Source organism: Eubalaena glacialis, chromosome 3, assembly GCF_028564815.1.
Source record: "Eubalaena glacialis isolate mEubGla1 chromosome 3, mEubGla1.1.hap2.+ XY, whole genome shotgun sequence".
Lineage (NCBI taxonomy): Eukaryota > Metazoa > Chordata > Mammalia > Artiodactyla > Balaenidae > Eubalaena > Eubalaena glacialis.
Window position 1 is genome coordinate 76605856 of NC_083718.1, and position 18275 is coordinate 76624130.

An 18275-nucleotide genomic window follows, 5' to 3' on the forward strand; every position below is an offset into this window, starting at 1 on the left:
GAGCTGTGTGGTGTCAGACGCGGAACCCAGCTCCTAAGCTCTGATACTCAGAGATGGAAAAACGGAATGTTAAGAAGGAGAGGAAGAGAATAAATTACATCACATTGTGGTCCTAAGTTTCTTTGAATTCTTTTTACAAATTGACTGAGACCTGGAGGGATGTTTTAAAATAATGCCTCTTATTCTGATGATTTCTACTTTAGACAATCTGAGTTTGGAACTTCAAGTCTCTGGTATCCCAGGACACAAGTTTGCCCCTCTTTCTAGGGAAACCCTGAGTGAGATTGAAGAGCAGGGGGAAATCTTTCTTGCTAAATTTCCTATCATACTGTTGTTATTGGTTAATGAAATAAAGCCCTCAACATCAACATCTTAAGGAAGACAAGATGACTATTATTTAGATTCAGTAGGAAAAAAGAATTCGAGGTCACAACTGTCCATTTCTTTTATTCCTCCTCCTTTGACAGTCGGGATAGTATCCTTAAAATGATTCTAGAGCAATTCCAATGTGTGTGTTGGGGAGGGTTCTCACAGCACCAAGAAATTCACTGATGGCTAGCTGGATGTCCTACAACTCAACTCAATTTTGACCCAGTCTATCAGGAGACAATATCAGATCCCCATGTGAAGGGCTCAGTCCTACAAGTCTGCCCCTGGAATCCCCCACTCCAGATGCCAGTTGCAAGTCCAGATTGTCACCTGTGCTTCTGACTGACTGGCTATAGATTGGAGGTTCCAATGAATCCTTCCTTGGGTTCAACTAATTTGCTAGAGTGGCTCAGAGAAGAGAACTCAAAGAAACATTTTACTTACTAGATGATCAGTTTATTATAAAAGGGTATAACTCAGGAACAGCCAGATGGAATAGATGCCTGGGGCCAGTATGGGTGAAGGGCACAGAGCTTCCTTGCCCACTCTGAGCACGGCATTTTCCCACAATCTCCACATATTCACCAACCCAGAAGCTCTCCAAACCCTATCCTTTGGATTTTTATAGAGGGTTCATTACACAGTCATGAATGATTAAATCATTGCCCAGGGCAATTGGTTAAACCTGCCACTCCTCTCCAGGAGGGTCAGGGTAGGTGGGACTGAAAGTTTCAACCCTCTCATCACAAGGCTGATTCTAACTTCGTTAATATAACTGAAGGCACCCCCCCTTTTTTTCCCTCTGATCCCTTAGGTAGTGTTAAGTGTTTTAGGAGCTCTTTGCCAGAAACAGGATGAAGGCCAAATTTATTATTCATATTGTGATTCTCAACATCATGCTCCCCAAGGATGGATGTGAATGGCAAGGTCTGGGCTCCCATCTTCTGTTGCTTATTCAAAAGGGGAGCCAAAGGTTCCAGTGAGGTCTCAGTGTTTCATCTGTGGAAACAGGAAGCTGATGACAGCAGTCCTGGCCTGTGAGCAGGTCAATCTTTTTACAGTTTTGCTCAAAATGCAAATCTGATCATAACATTCCCCACCTCCCATCACCATACTTTTTCTTTCTTGCTCCTGTGGATTAGGGCAGTGGTTCTCAAATAGGGTGGGAGGTGGCTGGTATCTCTTCTCAGGTAGGGCTGCCAGATTTAGCAAATAAAAACACAGGAGACCCACTTAAATTTTAATTTCGGATAAACAGTGAATAATGTTTTTAGTATAAATGTGTCTCCTGCAATATTTTTCTGGTGACCCTACCCCCAGGGAACATTTGGGAATATCTGGAGACATTTTCATGACTGGGAGGTGATGTGTGGGTGGGAGAAGTACTACTGGATAGAGGCCAGGGGTGCTGTGAAACACCTTCCATTGCACAGGACTCCTCCCCCAAATGGAGAATGATGTGATCTGAAATGTCAGTAGTGCTGTGGTTGAGAAACCCTGGATAGAGGATTTCATCTTTACTATTTTTTTTTAAAGCAATTTTCACAAAGGTCAGTTTCATTATTGGTGGTTAGTACATTTAACAGTCAAATAGATTTAAATAATGCAAGGTGACTGCATGACTGCAGCATTGGTAACTAGACAGATAACCAATTTAACTAGAAGCCAGCTAACATGAAATTGCCTACACATTTAAAATACAGTTCTTGTTTAGATGGTCTTTTGTTTTGATCACTGGGGGTCAGGAGAGGGGGAGGGAAGCCTACTGTCAAAGGGGAAATGTATTCAGGCCAAACCTTCTGATATCTCTTCCCAGAAGTTTCTACAGCTGGATTCACCCTCAACCCCAGAGAAAGCCCAGGTTCATGGCTTCCAGCAGTAATGTTCTTCCTGTTTACCAGAACAGACAGTGTCAGCTTCACACCAGGCACAGAGGCTGAATGTAGCCCATTCCAAGTGAACTACAATTGTTGACTTTTGCAGAAACAGAAGCAGTGGGATCCAACTGATATTTAGCTGCAATGCCCAAATGAGTGCAGCTGGTACCTAATATCCAAGCAAGATTCACCCAAGTGTCAAGATCTTCACATCCTTTCTGATAAACTGATCCTCCAAATTCTGTCCCCAGAATCACTGGCATAGTATGCAGCTGGAAGTCCCCAGTCCTGTAAGGCACTGCAAATTTATTCCTTTACAGCTTTGATTTGGCACTGTCCCAGGTCATGGGCTGGTACCCAGCAAGCTAGCCACCATAGTCAAAGACAGCTGAACCATGGATTGCAGGTCCAGCAAAACCCGAGTCAACATCACAACCAAGGTTTATACACTCCCTCTTGTAAGAAGACTTGATTTTACCATTTTCCTTTACCATGTTAGTGTGAGAAAGTAGTACCAAATCTTATAATCAAACCTTGAAAAATCTGGTCCTCATTTGTAATTTAATTCTGCTCCCAGAGTGTTATCAGTGTTCCATTGTTCTGTGCTAGATCATATAGTATATGTATTTGGTCTCCAAGGTCCCAGGAAATTGACCTGTGTCCGTATTAGATGATCCAGATGTTGAGAATTTTGTGTCAGTGCATGATTTTGTTTTCACATCCAGACAACCCCAAACCAAATCCTTCACTGAAAATATCTCTGGCAGATTTGCCAAGGTCAGCCCATGATAGAGCCCATGATAGAGGAATACACATTGTTCACACACTCCATGGCAAGACTGTGAGAAGAGGTGGCCTGGTGTTTCCTGAGGGGAGAGCTGCAGCCACAGCTGAGGCCACTGCACTTGCTCTGGGTTGGGTGGCAGCTGTCCTGGCTGGAGGGTGAAATAAAAGCCCTGTGGTTGTTCTTGGCTAAACCTGATTTGTATGGTACTTGGTCAACTCCTGTTAATGTACAGTTGATCCCTGAACAACGTGTGGGTTGTGAAGACCGACACTTTGCACAGTCTAAAATCCACATATAACTTATAGTTTGTCATCTGTACCCATAGTTTCACCATATCTGCGGTTCCTCTGTGTTTGTGATCTGCAGATTCAAAGAACCATGAATTGTGTAGTACTGTGTTATTTACTATTGAAAAAAAACCCACGTGTAAGTGGACCAGCACAGTTCAAACCCACTTTGCTCAAGTGTCAACAGTATTTGCTTTTTTCTAGTATCTTCTCTTTTTTTCACCTTGCTAATAAATCTTTGTTCCTTACTACCTCATTCCTGATTTTCCTTCCTGCTCTTTTATTCCTTCTTTCTCTACTCATCTTTGATACCTCTTGCCTTATTTCTCTCTCCTCATGTCAGGGTGCTACAAAACCAAACTTGAGTCCACATGCCTGTGTGCAGTAAAGCCAATCTACTGACACAGGGTTGTGGTGAAGGAAAGTGCAGTGTTTACTGCAGGTGCCCAGCAAGGAGTTTGGGTAGCTAATGTTCAAAAGCCCCCCGAACTCCCAGTGGCTTTCAGGGAAAAGTTTTTAAAGACAGGGCAAGGAAGAAGGTTACAGTGTGTGGCATCTACTAGTGGACATTTTTCTGATTGGGTTGATGGTGAGGTCATTGGGATCAACATCATCAACCTTCTGGTTCCAACTGGTCTGGGGTCTACCTGCTTATGGTCAGCATATAGTTAACTTCTTCCACTTGGTGAGAGTTTTAGTAATTGCAAAACAGCTCCAAGGATATGGTTCAGAAGGCGTTTGTCATCTGGAAGGAGTATTTTTGGAGCACTGGCAAACTTTAATTTCTTAATCAGGATGGAGATTCATAGGTACTTGCTTTTCTGTAATTTGCGAAACTGTATATTTATGTTTTATATCCTTTTCTTTATGTGTTTTAATTTTTTCCAATAAAGTTTTTTTTAACAGTAAAGTGTAAACAAGTCACTTGGAGAAGCTGGGCTGGATGTGAGGTTGGAAGGGGGTTGGCTATTTCCCACACTATTCTCTCTCCACACACACATACTGTCAATTTTTTTTTTTTTTTGCCTAGAATACATTTTGAATTATGTTGATAAAGACTGGTGATTGGTTATGAGTCTAAATTCACAAAAAGCAATACTCTATCAGAGTCAATTTTTTATTCCTTCTTTTACATTCTTACCAACCCTCCTTCACCTTCCAATTTCCAGCTTGTCACCACACACAACACAGCCTCAAACTCTACCTTGTCTCCCCAGTTGAGTCTGACCTGTAGTGGAAAGATCAGTTGGCTGCAATCAGTACCTCCTGACATTTACCTCACTTTCTCCAGCTCCTTTTCACTGCCAAAGCTGTAACATTCCTTGCTGCTTCTACAGTTTCCCTCTTAACTTCTCTTGCTGATTCCTAACTTCTAGTGCACATGGAAATTCAGTGATGAGAGAAATTGATCTACAGGGCATACGGGCACAAAGTGGGGAAGAGAAAGGTGGAGAGGGCAAGTGCCAGGTATTCACGCAATCCCACTGACCAGCAGCAATGGGTCCCTCTTCCTTTCAGATATATGAGAAATTTGACTCTAAAGCCCATCCTGACAGCCTGTTTCCAAAACCATTTCTGGTGCTATTTATCTTAGCCTGGATCCTCCACATGTGAAAGCCTGAGACAAAGATGAAAGTGCTAACACTTGAGTTGGGAGCTGCCAATTCAGAAATAAGGATTAGGAAAAAATGGAAGAGATGAAGAAAACATTAGAAACTATGTTATTTGTGATCTCTCTGCCTATCTCTTTATAATGATTCTGGAAGAGACATGGAGGACGCAGAGTCCTGACCAGAAATCTGTCCCAGGTCCCATGGTGCATTGTCCAGTGTGGGAGAGAGCTTGGCTGACGACAGCTGATTCCATATGAGGAACAGGAACAAGTAAGGGCAGAGAGAGGAAGGGGGGAAAGAGAGGAAGTGGTCAGGAGGTAAAGAACGTGAAGAGCAAAAGAAGTGAGAGTAGGGAGAGTGATAGCAAAGTCGTGGTGCTGGGGGGGCGGCAGGATCATTGAGGGAGGAGAGAAGGAGAGAGAAGGTATTCAAATGTCCCAGTGACACCATGTGCAGTAGAAACAAGCCGTCCCCACTGAGCTGTTCTTAAACTGCAGACTCATGAGCAAAAGAAATGATTGTTGCTGTGTTAAGTCACTGGGTTTGGAGTGGCTTGTTGTACCACAGTAGATAACTGATCCAACCTCCATGGTGTGCAGTTTGAGCCTGGTGCTCTAGCTGATGACATGACTGTTTTCAGTGGGATTGTGGAAGTGCTTTGTGGTTTATAAGGACCCTTGCTGGCAGCAGCAGTGTGCAGAAGGGATTGGAGTGGGCCAACACTGGACACAGTGAAGATTAGGAGGGGGCAGGAGGCCAGTTCAGGAATGGAGGACCTTGTTCTATGGTCACCAACATCATTCCATGTCCAGATGATTAGTTGGAGGCAATCAAAGTCATTCCACCCTTCTGGCCAGAGGCTGATTCTGGAGTGGGCATGTGTCCTATCTCTGCCCAATGAGACAGTAGGAAAAGTGTGCTGGAGCCTCTGGGAAAAGCTTCATTTCTTCTAAAAAGAAGTCAGAGGAAGTGATCCCTCTTTTTGCTCTTGATATTTCTTAGTCTCATAGATTATTATGGGTTGTCCAATAGAAAAATGGGCAGAAGACCTTAACAGACATTTCTCCAAAGAAGACACACAGATGGCCAGTAAGCAGATGAAAAAATGCTCAACATCATGAATTATTAGAAAAATGCAAATCAAAACTACAATGAGGTACCACCTCATACCGGTCAGAATGGCCATCATTGAAAAGTCTACAAATAACAAATGCTGGAGAGGGTGTGGAGAAAAGGGAGCCCTCCTACACTGTTGGTGGGAATGTAAGTTGGTGCAGCCGCTATGGGAAACAGTGGAGAGGTTCCTCAGAAAACTAAAAATAGAATTACCATATGATCCAAGAATCCCAATCCTGGGAGTATACCCAGACAAAACTATAATTCGAAAGGATACATGCATCCCTATGTTCACAGCAGCACTATTCACAATATCCAAAACATGGAAAAAACTTAAATGTCCATCGACAGATGAATGGATAAAGAAGATGTGATACATATATACAATGGAATACTACTCAGTCATAAAAAAGAATGAAATATTGCCATTTGCAATAACATGGATGAATCTAGAGATTATCATACTAAGTGAAGTAAGTCAGAAAGAGAAAGACTAATATCATATGATATCACTTATACGTGGAATCTAAAATATGGCACAAACGAACCTATCTACAAAACAGAAACAGACTCACAGACATAGAGGACAGACTTGTGGTTGCCAAGGGGGAAGGGTATGGGGGAGGGAAGGACTGGGAGTTTGGGATTAGCAGATGTAAACTATTATATACAGGATGGATAAACAACAAGGTCCTACTGTACAACACAGGGAACAATATTCAATATCTTGTGATAAACAATAATGGAAAAGAATATAAAAAAAGAGTTGTCTATATGTGTATAAATGAGTCACTTTGCTGTACAGCAGAGGTTGGCACAACATTGTAAATCAACTCTACTTCAATAAAAAAAATTATAAAAAAATATAGATTATTATGTGTTGAAATGTGTTCCCCCCAAACTCATACCAGAACTCTAACCCTGAATACCTCAGAACATGAGTGCATTTGGGGGTTGGGTCTTTAAAGAGTTTATGAAGTTAAAATGAGGCCACTAAGCTTGGGTCCAATCCACTCTTATTGGTATCCTTACAAGAGGAAACAATTTGGACACAGAGTCATGAGGGATGCATCACAGAGGAAAGACCTTGTGAGGACACAGTGAGAAGGTGGCCATCCGCAATCTGCAAGCCAAGGAGAGAGGCCTCTCAAGGACCTAGACCTGCCAACATTTGATCTAGGACTTCTACCTTCCAGAAATCTGAGAAAATACACTGTTGTTTAAGTGCCCTGCTCCCACACAAGTCTGTGGTGTTTTGTTATGGTAGACCTACAAAACTATTACACAGGTGCTGCTTGGAGCACTGACAGACATTTTACTCTCAGCCAGAGGATGAGCCAGGGTAGAGAGGCTGAAAGTGCTGGGGTCTTGAAGACAGTGAGCTGTTGCCGAGTCAATCAAGCCTGAAACTGCCCTGCCTCTAAATTTCCTATTTCATAAGGTGATGTATTTACTTTTTGTTTAAGCCACTTTGAGGTGGGTTTTCTATTAGTCCCTGTTGAAAGTCCTGTAACTGATCTAGACCTGAACTAATCAAGTGTCAGAGGCAGTAAGACTTGAGGACAGTGGTGTGGGAAACAGATTTAAGAGGAAGTAGGAGGTAGAATAAATGGGACACAGTCATTGGTTGTGACTGGATGTAGGTGGTTTGAAGGGGTGTTGTCCCTAAGTTTACTTCTACCATTTCCCCAGCTGCTTAGGTGCCGTCAACTGTAGGTCATTCCATAATTTATATCCCATGAAGGATGAGATGCACAATGAAATTAAAGATGTCAAAATGTGAAAAACTATGTCTTAGAATCAATAAAAGAACATATTACAAGAAGCATAAGTTTTCTTTTTTTTTTTTTTAAATAAATTTATTTATTTATTTTTGGCTGCGTTGGGTCTTCGTTGCTGCACGCAGGCTTTCTCTAGTTGCAGTGAGCGGGGGCTACTCTTTGTTGTGGTGAGCAGGCTTCTCATTGTGGTGGCTTCTCTTGTTGCAGAGCATGAGCTCTAGGCGCGTGGGCTTCAGTAGTTGTGGCACATGGGCTCAGTAGTTGTGGCACACGGGCTCAGTAGTTGTGACACACGGGCTCAGTAGTTGTGGCTCGTGGGCTGTAGAGCACAGGCTCGGTAGTTGTGGTGCATGGGCTTAGCTGCTCCGTAGCATGTGCGTTCTTCCCAGACCAGGGCTTGAACCCGTGTCCCCTGCATTGGCAGGCGGATTCTTAACCACTGTGCCACCAGGGAAGTCCCAAGAAGCATAAGTTTTCTTTGGAGTTTTTCTTGGGCACTGTTTTATTTTCCTTTATCAATGTATCCGAGTATTTTGTGTAAGTCAATACTTTGAACCTACAAAGACAGAAAATGTTAGCTTAACAACAACAACAACAAAAGGCTCAATCTTAGCCTAAGGCTTGTGATGTTATCAGCAATATAATAAAGTGATGTATTAGGTATGCGGTAATCACTGTGGATGAACTGATCAATTCTATTATAGCTGAAGGGAGAATCTGAGAACAGAAGAATGCCACTGGGACAGAAATGATAGATGAAGCTTGAAGCATCAGAGGTGGTTTGTACTGATTTATCCTGAAATGTAGTCTCTTCATTTGCTCATCTGTAGTAAATATTCTCCAGTTTGTGGGAAAATGAGAAAATAAAAGACAAAGTAGTGTCGCTGTGTGAAACTACATTTATTTCAACTGAAGATTTATATGTATTCTGAGATGATCAGTTCCAATTTTGTTCTTTTAAAATATCTTTTTTTCTATGAAATGATGATGATGGTTGATGTTTAATTGAAAACAATTTTTTTGTGTATGTTTTGCCAGAAGGAAAGGCACAAGCAAAAAACCAAGAGTAACACCAGTTCTTATTAGTCTTGTCCTCATGTGTTTTTTTTTTTTTTTTGAAAATAACACAGGTCCATGAAATCGCTGCATCTGGACACTATGCTGCTAGTTGATCTTTAAGATTTGTCTTTTATAGTCTGTTGAGCTTCTAGAGAGAAAGCTCTTAGGGTCCAGCCGGCTGTCAGCTCTTGGCTCGTGGCCCCAGTGTGGAGGGAAATAGGGGACTCTCTGCACTGTGCTGCTGAGACTCAGACAAGATCTGTGAGTGTGGGAGCCCGGATTCCAGCCCAGAGATGTGTGGAGGACAAGGGATCCTTAGCCTTTAAGTCTTTGTAGGACTGGACAGGGGTGGGAGCTGGGACTGAGGGAAAAACGATGGTCAGGAAGGTAACCTTCATCTTGTTTTTCCTTAGATTACAAGGATCCACCCCGGCTTCCTGCTGTTTCTCATGGTGGCCACATGAGGGTGCAGTGCAGGCGATTCTCTCCTGGAGCAGCATTTCCTCCCCTTCTCCTCTAAATGTCAATAACAGAACTGGGCTGGGCTGTTCTCAGGGTCCTAGAGACTCTGGGGCAGAGGGGATGTCTTTGAGCTGCACAGAGACCACTTCCTGCTGCAGAGTTGAGATGCCTGTAGGCTGAGTGCTGATTTCTGGCATCTGGTGGGATCTGGCTTGTAGAAAGCAGTTCGGGTGTTGGGTGAGGCATGTCCTAGGTCCCAGCTCTGTGCCTCTGTGTGGCCCTCAGGGGCCTGTGGTAAGAACTGTGTCCCCTCCCAGCCTCTCCTCACTCCAGTGGGCTTGGTCTTGGGATTTCCAGAGGGGGTCGAATGGTCTGTTTTGTTCCCAGGACTGCTCTCTTCCCAGTCTTCCTCCCCACAGCAAGACTAGCAATGGCATAAAAATTGGTCTTTCTCTTCATTGTCATTTAGGCATTTTTTCAAACAAGTAAAGCATGTTCCTCAATATTGTCTCACCTGGTCTTCACCAAATCACTGTTTACTAGCTTCGTTTTAGGTATGAAGAAACAGGCTCATATATGTTAGGTATAATTGCAAGTCCTCAGCTCTAAGTGTTGAGCTGCTTATAATTGAATACCTCTGACCTGAAAGCTTGGGATTTTTTGTTCTCTCAAACTTTTCGAATTGTCTGCAAACTCTTCAAAGTTTAGACTAGCACACAAGGTTCTTCATTCTACACCTCTGTTGGCCTGTTGGCCAGCTCTAACCACTTCCTACCTTACACCTCATGTTTCAGACACATTAAGCTACTGACATTTCCCGACAGGTGGACCATGCTTTATTATTTTTTCTGTGCCTCTGGGCGTGCTGTACTTCCTGCCTTGCATTCTCTTTTCTTCCAAATGAAAAGTCATGTCTGTTCTCTCAGGATAAGCTAAGGTGTCACCAGGACTAGGAGGCCTTCTTTGAGTAACCACTGGCATCCTTTCCCCAGACAAACCCCCTGCCCCCAGACTGGCCACTCCAGTATCCAGTCTCATCTCAGAGTCTCTGTTTTGCTCTCCTGGGCTTGTCTTTCTTTTATTATTTATTCTTCTCAACATAATTTTCTGTTGAGGTAAATTCTTGGGGGAATGTTTGATTTCTTTGAAAGGCCTGTGCCCAGGGCAGGGCCCAGCATAGGCATGAGGTCGTGTGGAGGGAGGGATGCAATAAGCCTGTGCTGGACGCTGGGTCAGGTGGGCTGAAAGGAGAGGATGCTGGATACCTCAGGACCTTACCTCCCAGGCAGTGAGGCTCTGCTCCAGTGGTGGAATGGGATTGGGACTAGTAGCAAGGAGAGGCTGGGTTTTGTGTCAAGCCAGTAGTAAGAATAAAACTCTGCATATTCTCTATCTGTGGTCAATACTTTGGTTATGCAATGGAAAGAGAAATGGACCTGTAATTTTTCTGTCCATCTCTGCCCAGAAGCTGCAAGGAAATCAAAGAGAGGTGCTGTGGTGCCTGTGGTAGGTGATGAAGCATTGACACCAAGCCCATCTGGACAGTTAGATTGCTGTCCACTGGGAGATTTTTAAAAATTGTGATAAAATTGAGATAATATAAAAATTGCCATTTTAATCATTTTATGTGTACAGTTAAGTAGTATTGATTGTCTGCACAGTGTTGTGCATCTATTTTGCATCTAGTGTGCAAAATCACCACTATTTCCCAAACTTTTTCATCACCTCAGACAGAAACTCTGTACTCATCAACAATAACTTCATATTCCTCCTCTCCCCCAGCCCCTGTTAAATTCTATGTCTCTATGACTTTTCTATTTTAGGTACCTCATATAAATGGAATAATGCAGTATTTGCCAATTTGTGTTTCACTTAGTTTACTTACATCATGTTTTCAAGGCTTATCCATGTTGTAGCATGTGTCAGAACCTCAGTCCTTCTTACCCATCGTATGTATGCACCACATTTTGTTTATCCATTCATCTGCTCGTGGATACTTGGGTTGTTACCTCATTTTGGCTCTTGTGAATAATGCTGCAGTGAACACTGGTGTAGAAGCATGTGAGTCTCTGTTTTCAATTGCTTTGAGTATATACCTAGGAGTGGAATTGCTGGGTTTCAGTGTTTACATTGTTGAGGAACGTCACTGGAAGTTTTGATAAGTCTATGCTCTGCCTCAGTCACGGGGCATGGCCTTCTGAACTCGGGGCGACTCCAGTGCCAGTAGGGGCACTCAGTGATAAGATTCAGTGGAGGAGCTTTAGGCCATGTTTCTAGTTCCCAGGACCATTTTGGTTGTGGAGTCTGAGATGGACCCTGTGCCCTCAGACAGGGGGTCTCTGGGCTGGTTCCCTCTGCAGATGGCCTGTATTTCCTCCCCACTGAGAATGGTGTTGTCTACCAGACGTTCTGTGACATGACCTCTGGGAGTGGTGGCTGGACCCTGCTGGCCTGTGTGCGTGAGAACCACATGTCCAGGAAGTGCACAGTGGGTGGTCACTGGTCCAGTCAGCAGGGCATCAGGGCAGACTACCCAGAAGGGGACGGCAACTGGACCATTTACCACACTTTTGGGTCTGCAGAGGCAGCCACCTCTGTCGGCAGACTACAAGGTTGGTGGCACTGACCACCCAGCTGGGAAAGGGTGGGGAGCTGAGTGTGGCTGGAGCAGAGCAGGTGGAAGGGAGGGTGGGAGATGGGGATGAGGAGGTAGGGCTGGAGAAGAAGAAGGAAAGAAATCCATGTCTTGAATCACAACTTCCTCCCACCAAGGCTGTTTGTGTGGGGGGGGCCTCATCATGTGCTAGAGGGTAGAGAGTATGAGCGCTGCTGGGCACCTGCCCCCTGGAGCCCAGAGCTCTCAGCTCAACTGAGAGCTGCATGTGTGGGTCTTTGGCTGGTGGGACCTCCTGGGCTGGTCAGACTGAGTGTGTGTCACTCTCCTGAACCCTGGCTACTACGATTCCAGGCCCAGGACCTGGGCATCTGGCATGTGCCCAACAAGTCCCCCCCTGCAGCACTGGAGGATCAGCTCCCTGCGGAGGTACCGCACCAACAATGGCTTCTTCCAGAGTTTGGCTTCTTCCAGTGTTTCATCCTACCAGGTGCACAGGGCTGCTGGCTGGGCTGGTTTCCCGAGTGTAGAGACAAGGAAGTGACTGAGGTTGGGCATGTTGTCCTATCATCATGTTCCCCTAATGAGGATTCTGTGATGGCTCCTGTCCTGCTTCTCTCAGAAGTTCTGAGCCAGGCGAGGGAAGAGACCTATGGGAGAGGAGGATTCAGCAGGGGGGTGTGTGTGGGGGGGTGGGTTTCGGGGAGGGGGACAGAGGGAGAGAGAGAGCGAGCAAGAGCGAGGAAGGGCATGCATGGTGGCCTGGGCTGCCAGAGACGCAGATCTCTTGAGTGACTGTCATCAGGAAAATTGAAAGATCTTTGACTGGTTTTGAAATAATCTTAGTTACTGAGGAAGCATTGTTTCCCCTTTGCCCTCTAAGAATGGCAGCATCTCTGAGAGAGTGAAAGCTATTGTCCTCACGCAATGACTTACTTGTACCTTGTAGACATTCCCCATGAAATGCGGAGGATAGTGTTGTACTGACAATGGCCTGGCAATACCCGTGGTCTGTGATTTTGGTGATTCCCAGAAAATGGCATCTTATGACTCACCCCTTGGCCAGAGTGAGTCTTTAACGCTCCTCCGAACTTGTAATAGGAAAGGCGATACATTCAATTATGTTAGGTAACAGTTATGTTCACTTACTACAGCCTGGTTCTCTTCTATAAACGTTATGTGTGTTGTCTCATTGAATCTACTCTTGACATCAGAGCTATTACCAGATCCATTTTATAGATTAGGAAACTGAAGCACTGTGTGGGTTCAAGAGCTTGCCCAAGGTCCCCCAGGGTATACATAGGAGAGTCAGGGTTCAGAATGAGGAAGTTTGGCTCCAGACTCTTTACTTCTCCAACCTCACTGTCAGCCCCTCTGTAACTTGTTAGGACCAGGCTGGATTCATGTGCACAGGGCAGAATAACGAACACAACGGTGAGACAGTTTTATTTCTATTGTGATGAGTAACCATTAGTTTATTTTAGTGAATCTGAAGTTGGCAGCGTAATATCCTTCACGGAGGCTGAGCCTTTGATATAAAATTCAAAGCAGTCATTATTTATGTTTGGGAATTTGAGACTTTAAAGGAGAACAAGAAAAGTGTGAACAGGATCAGAGTGAGTAAATCTGCCAATATAGCCACTGCGCCCTTGGAGGTGTTTGGTGGTGATCTTCCTCTATCGGTGAGATTCTCCTTTCAAGCCTCTGGCAGACCAGGGGCCCTCTCTGAGGAACGGCTCTTGTTCTCAGGGTGGGGAAAAGGTCCCTCTTGGCTAAGTTTGAGGCCAGATGCACCAGCGACTGTTCACAGAGGTGCTGGGCTCCACCAGTCTGGCTGGAGTATTGGGCACAGAGAATCTCTGGGGCAACCTAAACAGGCTATTTCTAGCACGTTCCTTAATACTGTTTTCTGCCTCTTGTTTTCAGAGGACTTCACTGTGGATTTGTCCAGTTCAGGAATTTAATAATGAGAGAGCAAGTCAGAGCCTTGTGTGCTGGAGTGAGAGTCACCAGGTGACCGTCACATGGAACATGTGAGTCCTTGTGGGGCTCAAGGGGAACTTGCTTAGACTCGTTTGTCAGTGTGTGTGTGTGTGTGTGTGTGTGGCCAGGTGTGTGTGTGAGTGTGGTATGACCATGGTGTGAGTGTGGATATGTATGTGGGAATGTGACCTTCCTTTACTCCTTGCTGAGTCTCTGGGGCCAGGGCTATAGGATCCTCTGTCCAGGTACAGACATACTGTGCATTTGAGGACTGAACCGCAAGGGCTGGGGCTTCAAAATAACCATTGTTGGATGCTTGGCCTTTGGGATAAGCTGCTCAGTTGCCTGAGTTGGATAAGGCTTGTGTGCAGAAACATTCTGTGGAAGGCTTTTGGACCTGAGATTGTTTGAGAAACACAAGGTGTTGTCATTCTCAACCCGAGGTTTAGCTTTTCAGAGCAAAACTCGACCTCCCTCTCCCTGGCCAGTGTCTGCACAGATACTCACTGTGTAGGGGGGTTACTGGAAGAATCTTGGACATCCCTTGGGCTCACTCAGGCCACCCACCTCCTCACCATGGGCTGTCTCTCTGGTCAGCGGTCACCATGAGCATTGACGTCCAGGGCAGGTGGGCTCAGCTCTCACCTGCAGCAGCCTCCATGTCTCTTCTGGGCCAGAGACCATTCGACTCCTGTTTTTTCCAGTCTCTGTGGGATGTCTCATGGCCAGAGGCAGGATGAGGAGGAAGCCCTTGGGCTTCTTGGAGTCAGAGTTGTCAAGAGTGAGCATGCTCCCTGGGGACCCACCCCTCTCCAAATGTACAGTTTGAGACAAGGGTCCTTAGCTGCTGGCAGGTGACTCTGAGATCCTATCTTTTCTTCCTCCTCAGTCTTCAGCTTGTCCCTCTCCCGGTCAGGATGAGGTAGTTTCCCTGTCAGGGAGGACCTGGGATCTGATGGGGGAGTGATGAGTGTGGGGCACGTCTCTGTGCATTCCTCCTCCTCCTTGTGATAGCTTGGTCCCCATGGCTCTGTCCAGCCATGGTCCAAAGCATGTGTGAGGTGGTGTGCACATGTGCCGGCGTGCACCTTAAGAAGCGTGAGGGGAACAGCTACTCTGTGCTGGTGTGGGAGCACACAGATGGCATGTGCCTTGCTCAGTGTCTGGCAGGACAGACATCCACCCCAACACAGAATTATAATCTGAAGCATCTGAAGTATAACAGAAATGTTACTGAGGGGCCACATGAGCACCTAACTGCTGGGATGTCAGGGGTGATGACTGCAGGAAAAGTAACTTCTGAGCTATGTCTTGAGAGATGTGTAGGAGTTTATAGGGCAAAACCTTCACAATGCTGAATTTGGCAATGATTTCTTGGATATGACACCAAAGGCACAGGCAAAAAAAAAAGTAGACCCATTGTATTTCATGAAAAATTTAAAACAATTGTGCCTGATAAGACACTGTTTGCAGAGTAAAAAGGCAGAATGGAAAAAATATTTGCAAAACATATATATGATATGGGATTAAGGTCCAGGACACATAGAAAACTCCTAAATCTCAACAGCGACAACAACCAACAAGAAACTTAATTCAAAGATGGGCATAGGACTTAAGTAGATATTTTTCTAAAGAAGATATAGAACCAGCCAACAAGCACATGAAAAGACGTCCTACACCACTAATCACTAGGGAAATGCTAATCAAAACTATAATGAGATACCACTTTACACTCTTAGGATGGCCTTTATAAAAAAAAATAATAAACAGAAAATAACAAGTGATGGAAAGGATGTGGAAAAATTGGAACCCTTATGTACTGTTGATGAGGATGTTAAATGGTATGGCCCCTGTGGAACACAATATGGCAGTTCCTCAAAAAATTAAAAATAGGGGGCTTCCCTGGTGGCACAGTGGTTGAGAATCTGCCTGCTAATGCAGGGGACATGGGTTCGAGCCCTGGTCTGGGAAGATCCCACATGCCATGGAGCAACTAGGCCTGTGAGCCACAATTACTGAGCCTGCGCGTCTGGAGCCTGTGCTCTGCAACAAGAGAGGCCGCGATAGTGAGAGGCCCGCGCACCGCGATGAAGAGTGGCCCCCGCTTGCCGCAACTAGAGAAAGCCCTCGCACAGAAACGAAGACCCAACACAGCCAAAAGTAAATAAATAAAAAATATATGGCCTTGAGGAGCCCTCCCAGGAGTGCCAACCCACAAACATTAAAAAAAAAAAAATTAAAAATAGAATTACCATATGATTCAGAAATTCCACTTTTGGGTATATACTCCAAAGAATTGAAAGCAGGGTCTTGTATACCCTGTCCAGAGCAGCATTCTTCATAATAGTTAAAACATGGACACAACCAAGTGTCCACTGACTGATAAGCGAATAAGCAAAAATGTGGTATATACATATAATGGAATATTACTCGGCCTTTAAAAGGAAGGAAATTCTGACATGCTGCAACATGGATGAACCTTGAGAACATTATGCTAAGTAATGTAAGCCAGTGACAAAAAGACAAATTCTGAACAATTCCACTTAGGTACTTAAAGGTATTTAAATCATAGAGACAGAAAGTAGAACGGTGGTTCCCAGGGACTGGGGGGGAGGATGAGAATGGAGAGTTGTTGTTTAACAGGTATAGAGTTTCAGCGTTGCAAGATGAAAAGACTTCTGGTGATGGTTGCACAACAGTAAGAATGTAATTAATATCACTGAACTACACTCAAAATGGTTAAGATGGTAAATTTTATGTTACGTGTATTCCAACAGTTCCAGATTCCCATTTTCCAGAGTCCTTCCCACTGTCCAGGAAGGTGGAATTTTTTCAGAGCAGTGGTTCTCAAACTGCTCTGTAGTGTGCATCAGAATAATCTAGAAGGCTCCTTAGAACACTCCCTGGAGTTTCTGATTCGGGAGGTATAGAGGAAGACCCAGGAATCTGCATTTCTATCAAGCTCCTAGGTGACTCTGATGCTGCTGGTCTGGGAACCACACTTTGAGAACCACTGTCCTAGAATTTCTTTTCCCTAGTTAGGGTCCTATATCAGATTGTTAGAGCTGCTGTAGCAAAACACCACAAACTGGGTGGCTTAAACAACAGATATTTATTGTTTCATAGTTCCGGAGGCTGAAAGTCTGAGATCAAGGTGTCAGAAGGGCTGGTTCCTTCTGAAGGTTGTGAGGGAGAATCTGTCCCATGCCTCTCCCCTAGCTTTCGGTTATTTGCTGCCACTCTTTGGCATTCCTTGACTTGTAGATGCATCACCAGAATTCTGCCTTCAACTTCACGTGATGTGTCTGTCTCTGTGTCCAAATTTTCCTTTTTCATAAGGACACCAGTCATATTGGATTAGGGCTTACCCTAATGACATATCTTAATGTGATTTTCTCCAAAGACCCTATTTCAAATTAAGGTCCTATGCTGAGGTACTGGGGATTGGTACATCAACATCTTTTGGGGGGACACAATTCAACCCATAACAGGTCCCTTATATATTTTGGTCTCCACATGGCTGAACAATTCACTCAGCAGCACATTAAGCCTTATCACAGGCAATTCTATCCTTTCCTTTTCTGCAATCCTGTCCTGACCTCAGCTGCTTTTTAATTGTAGGATGCCTTTGTCTTCCTTTATATGTTAGGCTTGCAACAGAGTTGGGCTTCTGGTTCCACTCTCTTGGCATTTTAGGGGAGGAATACTCCCTTCTTTGTATATTATTTCTGCTCCTTTAGCACTAAGAACAAACCACAATCCATCACAGTGGGACCATGAGACAAAACTGTATGTACAGAAACCAATAACTCTCCCCTTTATTTAAATAACAAGTTAGAAGACATAGTGGAAGAAAAGATCCCATTTATCAATACAATAACAATAAAAAATAAAATATTTGGGGATAAATTTAACTAGTAATGTGTGAGGTCTAGATGACGAAACTATAAACACCAAGATATTTTGAGGAGGAAAATGGTTCAGTCCTGGAATAAGTAGGGTGAAGGTGCCGACAAAGCATACTGACAGATGTTACATGGAGCCAACCTGTCATGGTCTCCACAGTTAAAATAGCCAAGTCTTCTGAAACTGTTTCCTTTGATAACCCACTCAAGTGCACATAACAATGATAATGCCATGTGGGATTTTTAGGAATTCTTTATATGCTCTAGACACAGCCTTTTATTAATTATGTGTGTTGCAAATTCTTTTCCCATTCTGTGCCTTGCCTTTTCACTTTATGGGTTTTTGATAAACAGAGGTTCTTAATTGTAATGAATTGCAATTTACTGTTCCTGTTCTTTTTGTGTCTTATTTAATAAATTTT

The 18275-nt window shown here is 44.3% G+C and overlaps 2 pseudogenes; one reads left to right on the forward strand and one right to left on the reverse strand.

Moving 5' to 3' along the window:
- Nucleotides 1-1356: 1356 nt before the first annotated feature.
- On the reverse strand, nucleotides 1357-3062 carry LOC133087024 (voltage-dependent anion-selective channel protein 2-like; annotated as a pseudogene).
- A 7702-nt stretch (nucleotides 3063-10764) lies between these two features.
- Nucleotides 10765-13929, forward strand: LOC133087025 (intelectin-1-like; annotated as a pseudogene).
- Nucleotides 13930-18275: the final 4346 nt, after the last annotated feature.